We start from the raw sequence: 7,050 nt of genomic DNA, 5'->3' as shown, positions 1-7,050 counted from the left end.
CTCAAAGCGAGAGGGGTGAGAGTTCATAGTAGCAAATAAAATTAAAAAGGAAAAACAAATAAATAAACAAGTAAAAGAAAAATATGTACAATAACCAATAATAAGGCACACGTTAGCAGTTCCCCGGCAACGGCGCCATTTTTGACGTTGGGGTTTTTGCCAGTAAAGAATTTCATAAAAATATTCGTGTTGTAGATATAGTCTCTAAACCGACAGAAATTGCTTCGTACAAACGTTTTGGTTGTCACAAGTAGCAAACCCCTTAAAAATTGATAACCGAAGTATTCAAACCTCGGGTCGTCTTCTCAAGGAACTGCAGGGAAGTATGTTCTTATTATTGGTTATGGAGATTGTAGAATTGGGGGTTTTAAGAATGAGGGACAAATATGACAGTTGATTTAAATAGCAATTAAAATAAATAAACAAATACTGTAAAGCAAACTTTTGTCAAGGTATGAGAAATTGGAAGTCCAGGCTTAGTTATTCTTATCAACAACAATGAAAGTCGAATCTTAATTCCACTTAGTCAACCTTTACTAAAGCAAAGGAAAGTCAAGGGACTAGTTGGCTTGATCTTCGAATCCTATTTATTTCCTAAGAAAAGGTTGGGATTATTGAAGTTCAATTCAATTAGCAAAGATAACAGTTATCAATTATGTTGAGATAAGGTAACTCCTGAGTTACTGCTTTCTTAACTAAAACCAAAAGAGGAAAAAGTAAAATTGATGGAATAAAAATGCCTTCAGATGTAAAGCAACAATAACATAAATTAAAGAAACCAATCATGAATTGAAATACCTCAAATAACATTAATAAGTGAAATTGTAATCTAACATGAAGAGTTCATAAACTAAATTGGAAGAATAAAAATAAATAAAGAACCTGGGATTGAGAGTTACTCCTAAAACTAAGAGAAGTCCTAAATCCTAATCCTAAGAGAGAGAGAGAGGAGAGAACCTCTCTCAAAACTAGATCTAAAACATGAGAAGTGGAAATTGGCGAGCTCTCTTGAATGGATGCATTCCTTCACTTCATAACCTCTGGTCTATGCCTTCTGGACTTGGATTTGGGCCAAAAAGGGCTTCAGAATTCGCTATGAGCATTTTCTGCAATTTCCGGTGTGTGGCCTCTGTCACGCATCCGCGTGGGTCACGCGGTCGCGTCATTCGGAGCTTTTCCTTGCCACGCAGTCGTGTCAGTCATGCGGCCGCGTCGCTGCTGACTCGCGCTTGGCACGCGATCGCGTCGTCCATGCGATCGCGTGGATATAAGTTTCTTCAAGGACTCCATTTTGCGCTTTCCTTCCAAGATCTGAAACTACTCAACACACTAATCACGGCATCGAATGGAAATAAAGGTAATTAAAATAATTAATTTAAAAGCATAGAAAACATGTTTTTCACATACATCACACAATAAGGAAGGGAAAGTAAAACTATGCAATTAACATGAATAAGTGGGTGAAGGATTGAATAAATCACTCAAACTAAGCACAAAATATATCATAAAATATGGGTTTATCAGTCTTATACAAGGTTGTAATGGGGCCAAGGTAAAAGTAAGGGTATATGTATAAGGCTAAGTGAGCTAATAAGTGAATCCTTGATTAGTCTAAGATATATATATATATATATGTAACGACCCAATTTCTAGTACGTCATGATCATACTAGAAAATGAGTGCTACCAACTTGTCTTCCTAATTATTATCTATCATTTATTATATGAGCCTGATTTGTTGTTAAAAGCGTAGTTATTTTGTGAGGTACTTTTTTTTTCAAAATGTTTGGATTAATAAACAGAATCATTCATAATCAATTCATAAACAATAACAGATAAAACAGTTATAAACAACCACACATAAATACATCTCAAGAAGTTGATAACATTTAGTCATCCAACCTTTATTGGAATATAGATCTTGGTTAGAACACCCCTACAAGTAGCTAGGTAATAACTATATATATATATATATATACATACAACATCCCAGGCCCTGACCTATTTAAGAAGTCCCTAAGTTGGCACCCAAGCTAGCCTAGACTCTATACTTACCTAGTCCCTCTAAACTACTAAAGCGAGGGAAAGTACATTCTAAGTCTTCAAAACTCAAGTCAGATCGAATGTCATCAAAAGGCGGAACATCTTCTACTACTCCTCTGCACGATTATACATCATCTTAGAGCATATCACTCGTACTTTATTGAGTGGTCGCAAAATAGCAACATCGTACGAAGGACTTAGGTTAAAGTTCGTAGATAAACGGGGTATAGATGTCGGCTGGTCTCACGGCATATACTTATAAATAGATAACGGAGCTCACCCTAAACTCAGAAGATTACCTAAAACGGAATCCTCCTTGTGAAACGATCATCAACGAACTACGGAAGAGTACTCATGCTTCGATCTGAAGAGGGAAGGGAGAGAGAAGGAGTAAGAACTGGGGAGTTCTTAGTAGGGCCAGGGTTATTAGTTAAGTTCATTAATTCTGTGTTGTTTAGCAGACAAGTAGTAGAATACAGAGATGCAGCAAATAGAAGATACAAATAAATAGAGAAAATAGAGAAAACCAAAAGCAGAACACAAGCAGAAAAATACAAAAAAATAAAACACAGACACAAAGAAATGAATATAAACAAAGAAAGTATACATTCATACAATAACCATAACAGAGGAAATGCACAACCAAGTATGATGCATGTGTAGTCCTAGTGCAGGTAATGAGCTCATTTGTCGGTTACATACCCACTCCCGACGTTACCTGGAGTCTTTTGACCAGGTAAGGTTTCCCTGTTGGCAATACCCATCACAAGAGTCCTTTGACTTGTGGGGCAAACCACTGCAAGAGTCTTATGACTTGTAGGGCAGAGCTAGTTAATTTATATCTGCCAACACACTCACTGCAAGAGTCTTTTGATTTACAGGAGCACACACACACACACACTCACTGTAAGAGTCATTTGACTTACAGAAGCATATGCTAGTTATATGTTTTCTCGACACCTCTGTAAGAGTCCTCTTGACTTACAGAATAGCATTATAGCTAAGTATCCCAGGGAAGCACTCTAGGTGGTCGCACCATCATCTATCTGACTGCCTCAATGCAGCAGATGAACACACAAATATCTCTTGAGTTGCCTGAATGCAACAAATGACCTTTCAACAGGCTCTCTGCTTGTTCTCTGTTCTCTTTATCATATTACTCTTTTCTCTTTGTCTCTTTACTCTGCTCTGATTACTCTTTTCTCTTTATCTCTCTACTCTGCTCTGATTATTTTTTTCTCTTTATCTCTTCATTCTGCTCTGGTTTCTCTGTTTAACGTATGTATTTATAGCTTATGTAAATTTCGGTATGAATAGTTAGCCTATCCCAAGTATAGGTTCATTAAGTCTATACTGAAACAGTTTAACTTTTCATATTATACCTAACACTAGGCGCAACTCAAGAACTAACTATGTTGCTCCTAATTCGTTCACTAATCTCTGTTAGTTTCTGTCATTAAAACTTTACCGACTTTTTTTTCAATTTTTATCTTTTCTTCAACTTTTTATCTTTCCTTTGTCTTTACCTCACTAATATGTTATTACCACTCTCTAAGTGTTTTATGAAGGTTATTATGAGATTCTGAGCTTAAAGTTGTCTTTTTAAACCTTTTACGAAAAATTGCCTTTTTTTAAAATATTATTTTTAATTAAATATTATTATTTAATATTTTATTATTATTTATTATTTTATTAATATATTTTCAAAAATTATCCCTTTTTACTTTTTAACCTTTAAAATTTACTTTTTACCACCCGTAACTTTTAATATTTCTACTTTAACCACCCTAACTTTTAGAAATTACTAATTAACCCCCCAAACATCAACATATTTACTTCCTTGCCCTTTTTAAGATCTAAAGCCTGTTCTTCATTGTTGTTCACCACACTCAAAGTGTTCTTCGTAAATTTTTCAGATTCTTTCTCTGTTTTCACCCGTTTTTCAATATTTTCAATAATCGATTTTTACCATAATTCATAATAAATTTTCAGCCACTAAAACCCCATCTTTTATACTTGATTTTAACATAAATTGAACCCCAATTTGAGGTCTAGGGTTTTGGTTTCCATCAGCTCCAAGAACACAAATTCATAGCTTGAATTTCATCAAATTTTCATCAAAATTTCAACAAGAATCATTCATATAAACCATCAATTTCAAGCACAGACAAACCATATCATAATCACACAATTCAAACACAATTAATCAAGATTAATTTTACCAAACTCTACCTTGATTTGATGCCTCAAACTCGGTTATGTTTCTAAGTGGTCTTTAAGCTCTTTTTCCTCCTAAATCACATCAAGAACAACTTTAAATCCACAAACTCTCAACTGACCGAATCTCATTCAGTTTGCTAGAAATTAACATTTCTTGGCCCACAAGTCAAGCTAAGCATGATTCCTAGGAAGAACATCAAGAAAACACATGTTCATGCATGTTTCTCTTGAAACCGAAGCAAAAGGGAGATGGTACAGTAAACTCACCTTGATTCCAGCCTTGATAAGTCATATGGTTATGTAAAGAAAGAAGAGAGGATCATTTTGGTCGGATTGGAATTTTGATTTAGTTTTCTCTCTTTTCTCTCTTTTTAATTTCGGCCAAATGGAGCAAATGACCAGCCTTGGAGTGTCTTGGGGGGTGTAAGGTGAGTTGTGATTGGTTGGCTTAGAGGTGGATTAAAATAATATTAAAATATCTCTGGTGTATAACTACTAAAACTAGATGTATCGGAACACTCGTAAAAACATCTCTAAAAATTATTTTCTGAGCTACTAGCATAAATGACATTAGTAACATATTTAATATGAGAATAGAACATGTATGATGAGGCATTAGCTTTGCTAAAGTCATCAGAGAGTGCTGGTTGTAACACCCTAACTATCAAAATGTCATGCTTCCGGCTGCGCCACTCTGATAACTCGGGTATTACGACAATCCTTATAATATTTAATACTAAAATATGAGCCTGTTTAAATCTTTAAACCGCAATACCGCTCCAAAATACTTTTGTTAGGTAACGTACATCCATACATACCATACAAATTGCAAAACTCACAAAGAGTACATACATATGTATATATATTAAATAATTTTACAAGCATTAACTAATACAATTCCTATACCTCTTACAGAATATATAAAGATAAAGGCGAGGGAACAATAAATAATAACTAAAGTAATACAAAACATTACGACAACAACTAGATAAACTCTTCATGACATCTGCATCCATATCCTGAAAAGGAAAATTTGTAGGGGGTGGTACACGAATTGTTTGTTCTCCGGCAACGGCGCCAAAAACTTGGTGCGAGTGACGTGATCTCAACACTTCTTCACAACTCCGCGTAACTAACCAACAAGTGCACTGGGTCGTCCAAGTAATACCTTATGTGTGTAAGGGTCGATCCCACGGAGATTGTCGGCTTGAAGCAAGCTATGGTCATCCTTGTAAATCTCAGTTAGGCGGATTCAAATGGTTATAAGGTTTTAATAATTAAAACATAAATAAAACAGAAAATAAAATAAAGATACTTATGTAATTCATTGGTGGAAATTTCAGATAAGCGTCTGGAGATGCTTTGTTACTTCTGAACTTCTGCTTTCTTACTGCCTTCTTCCAACCATGCGTTACCTCCTTCCATGGCAAACTGTATGATCCTCTCGGATGAAAACAAATCCATATGTGCTGTCACCGCACGGCTAATCATCTGTTGGTTCCTGCTAGCGTCGAAATAGGACCATTGTCCTTTTGCACACTGTCACTGCGCCCAACGTTCACAAGTTTGAAGCTCATCACAGTCATCCCTTCCCAGATCCTACTCGGAATACCACAAACAAGGTTTAGACTTTTCGGATCTCAAGAATGCTGCCAATGATTCTAGCCTATACCACAAAGATACTAATCTCATGGACTCGGTCCATGAGTTAGATATCCAAGAGAGTATACTCCAGCTATTGCAGATAGAACGGAAGTGGTTATCAGGCACGCGTTCATAGGTGAGAATGATGATGAGTGTCACGGATCATCACATTCATCAGGTTGAAGTGCGAGTGAATATCTTGGAATAAGAATAAGCTTGAATTGAATAGAAAAATAATAGTACTTCGCGTTAATTCATGAGGAACAGCAGAGCTCCACACCTTAATCTATGGGGTGTAGAAACTCCACCGTTAAAAATACATAAGTGATAATGGTGTTCATTGGTTTTGGCCCCAGAGGGGGGAATCAGAATAACCAAGACTTCGAATACAATAGTAAAAAGTCCTATTTATACTAAACTAGTTACTAGGGTTACAGAAAATAAGTAAATGATGCAGAAATCCACTTTCGGAGCCCACTTGGTGTGTGCTTGGGCTGAGCATTGAGCTTTACACGTGTAGAGACTTCTCTTGGAGTTAAACGCCAGGTTGCAGCCTGTTTGTGGCGTTTAACTCTGGTTTCTAACCTATTTCTGGCGTTTAACTTCAGAATAGGGCAAGAAGTTGGTGTTTAAACGCCAGTTTGCATCGTCAAAACTCGGGCAAAGTATGGACTATTATATATTGCTGGAAAGTGCTGGATGTCTACTTTCCAACGCAATTGAGAGAGCACCATTTGGGTTTCTGTAGCTCCAAAAAATCCATTTTGAGTGCAGGGAGGTCAGAATCCAACAGCATCTGCAGTCCTTTTTCAGCCTCTGAATCAGATTTTTGCTCAGGTCCCTCAATTTCAGCCAGAAAATACCTGAAATCACAGAAAAACACACAAACTCATAGTAAAGTCCAGAAATGTGAATTTTGCATAAAAACTAATAAAAGCATAGTAAAAATTAACTAAATCATACTGAAAACTATGTAAAAACAATGCCAAAAAGCGTATAAATCATCCGCTCATCAGGGGGGTGAGAACATCATCCTCGAAAGGGTTCTCAGTAGAGGATTTTTGAGAATTACTATAATAGGATACGTGAAGGTAAAACTATTACAGTGATTAATAACCGCCTTATGCATCTTTTCAAAAGCAAA

The 7,050-nt window shown here is 36.1% G+C and overlaps 1 long non-coding RNA gene across 1 annotated transcript in view; it reads right to left on the bottom strand.

Annotated features, from left to right (window-relative positions):
• Nucleotides 1-5,293, bottom strand: part of LOC110262808 — a 20,728-nt gene extending 15,435 nt beyond the window's left edge. Inside the window, exon 1 of the long non-coding RNA XR_002347811.1 lies at nt 5,102-5,293. This is a non-coding gene — a long non-coding RNA (uncharacterized LOC110262808). The remainder of the gene's footprint in view (nt 1-5,101) is intronic.

Source organism: Arachis ipaensis, chromosome B05, assembly GCF_000816755.2.
Source record: "Arachis ipaensis cultivar K30076 chromosome B05, Araip1.1, whole genome shotgun sequence".
NCBI lineage: Eukaryota > Viridiplantae > Streptophyta > Magnoliopsida > Fabales > Fabaceae > Arachis > Arachis ipaensis.
The sequence above is the reverse complement of the archived record's forward strand: the minus strand, read 5'-3'. Positions and strand labels throughout refer to the sequence as shown.